At 46.6% G+C, this 5,248-nt stretch overlaps 1 long non-coding RNA gene across 1 annotated transcript; it reads right to left on the minus strand.

The window, feature by feature from the left end:
* Positions 1 to 1,064: 1,064 nt before the first annotated feature.
* On the minus strand, positions 1,065 to 4,924 carry LOC116989688. Its single transcript, XR_004416294.1, has 3 exons — positions 4,905 to 4,924; positions 2,650 to 2,654; positions 1,065 to 1,084 (listed from the first exon to the last, which is right to left on the minus strand). It is a non-coding gene; the product is annotated as an uncharacterized LOC116989688 (long non-coding RNA).
* Between the last annotated feature and the right edge of the window lie 324 nt (positions 4,925 to 5,248).

Here is a 5,248-nt window from a genome sequence, read left to right on the forward strand (position 1 = left end):
TACAAACATGTTTAGGAAGAAACTGCAGATGTTTATACCAAAGATAGATGCAAAATGCTGGAGTAACTCAGCGGGCCAGGCAGCATCTCTGGAGAAATAGAATAGGCGACGTTTCGGGTCGGAACCCTTCTTCAGACTAGGTGTAAGCTACAAACCTGGTGTGTGGGAGAAAACAGGAGCGCCCAGAGAAAACCCACACAGTCACGGGGAGAACATACAAACTCCTTGCAAACAGCACCCGTAGTCAGTATCAAACCCGGGACTCTGGCGCTGTGAGGCAGCAACTCTACCGCTGCACTACTGTGCTGCCCTAACTTACTTTACAAATTTGCTGGATTTCGAACAATGATGGAATGGAGTTCAGCAAGGAGATTGAGAGGTTAGTCACATGGTGCCCAGGCCATTGTCTCAATGTCAGAAAGACGAAGGAGCTAGTCCTGACTTCAGAGAGAGGGGTAGAGTACACATCTCAGACTGCATCAATGGTGCTGAAGTGAAGATGGCTGAGAGGTTGACTTACATTGGTATAAACATCATCGATAATTGGACCTGGTTTAACCAGGTAGGTGATATGAATTAAAAAACACATCAATGACTATACTTCCGCAAGAGATGAAAGAAATTCGGCATGTCTTTAATGAGTTGGCAATTTCTACAGATGCATCAGAGAAGGCATCCTATTGCAGAGAGTTGTGCATGCAGCCCAGTACATCACACAAACCAGCCTCTCCTCCCACCCCCTCCCCCACCCCACTGACACCATTTACACTCATCTCTGCCTCAGGAAAGCAGCCAACATAATCAAGAACTGCGCACACCCTGGTCATTTCCTCTTTTCTGTCGGGCAGAAAAAACAAAAGCTTGAAAGCACATACCACCACGATCAAGAACAGCTTGAAGGAGTGGCGCAGTGGCACAGCGGTAGAGTTGCTGCCTTACAGCGCCAGAGAGCCGTGTTTGATCCTGACTATGGGTGCTGTCTGTACAGAGTTTGTACGTTCTCCTCCTGACTGCATGTGTTTTCTCTTGGTGCTCTGATTGCCTCCCACATTCCAAAGACTTTACAGGTTTGTAGGTTAATTGGCTTCTGTAAAGTGTAAATTGTTCCTAATGTGTAGGATAGTGCTAGTATACGGGGTGCTTGCTGGTCGGCGCGCACTCAGTGGGCCAAAGGGCCTGTTTCTGTGCTGTATTTCTAAAGACTAAAGCTTTTTCACAAGGTGTATTCTTGATCTTCCAATCTACCTCCTTGCTGCCCTCACACTTTTTGTTGATCTGCACTTTCTCTATAGCTGCTGCACAATATTCTGCCATCAGTTTCCTTTCTTGTTTTGCGCTGCCTGTTATACTCAGATATAGAACAACTGCACCAATGTACAGTATGATCTGACGTGGTTGGCATGCGAAAATAATGCACCAACACGCACGATGAGCCTTTGACGGTGCTGGGCCTGTACTCGCTGGAGTTTAGAAGGATGAAGGGGTACCTCATTGAAGCTTACTGAATAGTGAAAGGTCTGGATAAAGTGGATGAATGAATAAATGAATGAATGAATACTTTATTGTCACATGTGACAAGTCACAGTGATATTCTTTGTACCCAAGGTATGCAAAGAGTTGCCACATAAAGGGCATTGACAAAGTTACAAAGTGTCCCAAGTTGGTCCTCCTTTACTTCCGGCAGTGCGTCTTCTGGTTCCCACGTGGCCTGTCCTCGACTGCCGGCGCCCTCAACGATGTGGAGAGGATGTTTCCACTAGTGGGAGGGTCTAGGATCAGAGGCCACAGCCTTAGAATAAAAGGATTTACCTTTAGAAAGGAGATGAGAAAGAATTTTTTCAGTCAGAGGGTAGTGAATCTGTGGAATTCATTATCACAGTCGACTGTGGAGGCCAAGTCAAAGGATATTTTTAAAGCTGAGATTGACAGATTCTTGATTACTAAGGGTGTCAAGGGTTATGGGGAGAAGGCAGAAGACTGGGGTTGAGAGGGAAAGATAAATCAACCATGATTGAATGGCAGAGATAACCCGATGGGTTGAATGGCCTAATTCTACTCCTATGATTTATGAACCAATGACATAGGACTATCTGCAGATCCTGAAAGATGAATAAGATGGTGAAAAAGGTTTATGGATTACTTTCCTTTATTATGTGTAGGAAAGAACTGCAGAATCTGGTTTAAACCAAAGATGCTGGAGTAACTCAGCGGGACAGGCAGCATTGTTGGCATAGATCGAACAGCAAAGGTGTTAATCTACAACCATGTACACCCGTTCAACACTCATTTGGGCGGCACAGTGATGATTGAATGGCGGAATAGACTCGATGGGCCGAATGGCCAAATTCTGCTCCTAGTGTATGACTTATGTAAGGTTGCCAACTGTCCCATATTAGCCGGGACACCCCATATTTTGGGTTAAGTTGGTTTGCCTCATACGTGACCGCCCTTGTCCCGTATTTGACTATTTGCTGCTACTCGGGTCGAGGGGACTGTCAGGTCGGAGCGCCGCATCCGGCCCTGCCTCACCCGTCCCGACATAGTGCAGCCCATGGAGTGCAGCAGCAGTGCCTAGCCCATGGCCCCGTCGGTCGGCAGCCCGGCCGGTTGTCCGACCTTCGGACCTTCGCTTACTGCCGACACCGCCACCCCTCCTTCTCATGGCCGATCATCGGTTCATGAGTTGGATGGGATGCCGAACTTTGCGTGCAACGTCGCGCGGCCCGGGCCAAAACTCCTCAGCCGGCCCGCCGACTGAGCTTTGTGTGCAGTCCAGCATCATTCACCCAGCCACGGCCGAGTCAGTCAACGAATTCCCACCGGGAATTTGTTCCTTATTTTGACCTTTTATCCCTTATTTGGGAGTGAGAACGTTGGCAACCCTAGACTTATGAGACCGATGCCTATCCTGTAAACCTGGGATGTTTACCAGCATCACAGCCCTGGAATCTCCAGGAATTGAATCTTGATCTGAAGGTCATTGACAGGGTTTCAGTGTGGGAACATAGTGGGATCACAGCCCCAGTCCCAAGGCCTGCAGCACTGAATTGCAAGCTGGAAGCCCAGTGTCGTGATAGGGGATGGTGGCGCAGTGGTAGAGTTGCTGCCTTACAGCAAAATGCAGCGCCGGAGACCCGGGTCCGATCCCGACTACGGCCGCTGTCTGTACGGAGTTTGTACCTTCTCCCCGTGACCTGCGTGGGTTTTCTACGAGATCTTCGGTTTCCTCCCACACTCAAAAGACGTACAGGTTTGTAGGTTAAATTGGCTTGGTTTATTGGATTGATAAAAATGTAAAAAGTGTCCGGTATAAAATGGTCCAACTTCCAGTAGAGTCCCTGGTGGCCTCTTCGGAAGGGACAAGGTACAAGGTGCACAGATTGACCATGCTACTTGTCAGATGATAAGCTGAGAACCTTTCAAGAATGTGAGAGATTGCACAAAGACACCTTGAACACATGTTTGCAGGTTGTAAGGGAAAAGGCAATATTAATTTCTCAATCAACTTCATAAAACAGATCACCTGGCTATCGGCAGGTTCCTATGTGTGTGAGGTGACAATGTTCAGCTTTTTGTGTCTATCTTCGGTTTAAACCAGCATCTGCAGTTCCTTCCTACACACCTAGTCTGGGAATTGTGTTTCATAGAGTCCTAGTGTCATAATGATGTATACTGCTTCAGAACCATTGGATTCCTTTGACCTTATTAAGACTCTTGAATGCAATGACTACAAATGTTAGAGTCATAGAGTCATACAGCGTGGAAACAGGCCCTTCAGCCCAACTTGCCCACAGTGGCCAACATGCCCCATCTACACTAGTCCCACCTGCATTTGCCCCATATCTCTCTAAACCTGTCCTATCCATGTACCTGTCCAAATGTTTCTTGAATTGAATTGAATTGAATACATTTTATTCGCCAAGTATGTATACAAACAAGGTATTTGCCTTGGTGCTTTGCTCGCAAGTAACAACACGATATGCAGTAGATTATGCAATTAAAAATAAAAGACTATAATTTAAACATGTGAAGAATTAAATAAAATACCAGAGCAAAAGGAGGCTTTTGGCTGTTGAGTAGAGCTACTGCTCGTGGAAAAAAGCTGTTTTTATATCTGGCTGTGGCGGCTTTGACAGTCCGAGGTCATCTTCTGTCGTGATAGTACCTGCGATAATCCAGAAACAAGGAAACTGCAGATACTGGTTTACAAAAAAAAGGCACTTAACTGGAGTTGCTGCCTCACAGCGCCAGGGAATTGTATCGAAACAGGAGGTCATATGACAGAATGACACATCCAATCAATTTTGGTAACACAGGGCCAATGTAGGGAAGATAGATGCAAAATGCTGGAGTAACTCAGCAGGTCAGGCAGCATCTCTGGAGAAAATAGATAGATGATGTGTTGGATCAGACCCCTTCCTCATATTCTGAACCTTCCTCAGGGTCTGAAGAAGTAAGTTAATAAGTAATTAAGTAAGTTTAATGGCCTAGTATACACATACAAGGAATTTGCCTTGGTGCTCCGCCCACAAGTAACAACATGACATACAGTGATAGTTATGAATGACTCAGAAAACACTAAACATTAATAATAACAAAACATTAATGATAAAACACCATTGATTAAGCATGTGAACCAACAAAATCTGGAAAGAATCTGATTGAAAACGCTACCCTATTTCTTTTCTCCAGAGATGCTGCCTGATCCGCTGAGTTACTCCAGCATGTTGCGTCTCTCTTTGGTATAAACGAGCATCTGCAGTTCCTTCCGACAAACCCCACAGTGTCAACAGGGACATCGTAGTAAGTCAATGGTGCTGTTGGGGTTTCCTCCAGGTGCTCTGGTTTCTCCCCACATCCCAAGGATGTGCAGGATGGGGGAGGGGGGGGGGTTAATTGGCCACTGAAAATTGCCCCAATTGTGAAGGTGAGTCTCATAGAGTCATAGATTTATACAGTGTGGAAACAGGCCCTTTGGCCCAAGTAGCCCATGCCAACCAACATGTCCCATCTACACTAGTCCCACTTGCCTGCATTTGGCCCATATCCCTCTAAACCTGTCCTATCCAAGCACCTGTCTAAATGTCCCTTAAATTACAGGTCTGCCAACATTGGGTGAGAGTTGAGAGTGAGAAATTGCGAGAGACCAAGCCCGAGGGAGCATAGCGACCTGGGCGGGGGGGGGGGGGGGAGATATGTGGGAGGAGGGTTCCCCCCCTCCCATTGGTATGGAGCTTTTGCATTTTTC

Source organism: Amblyraja radiata, chromosome 29 (genome assembly GCF_010909765.2).
Source record: "Amblyraja radiata isolate CabotCenter1 chromosome 29, sAmbRad1.1.pri, whole genome shotgun sequence".
NCBI classification, from domain to species: Eukaryota; Metazoa; Chordata; class Chondrichthyes; order Rajiformes; family Rajidae; genus Amblyraja; species Amblyraja radiata.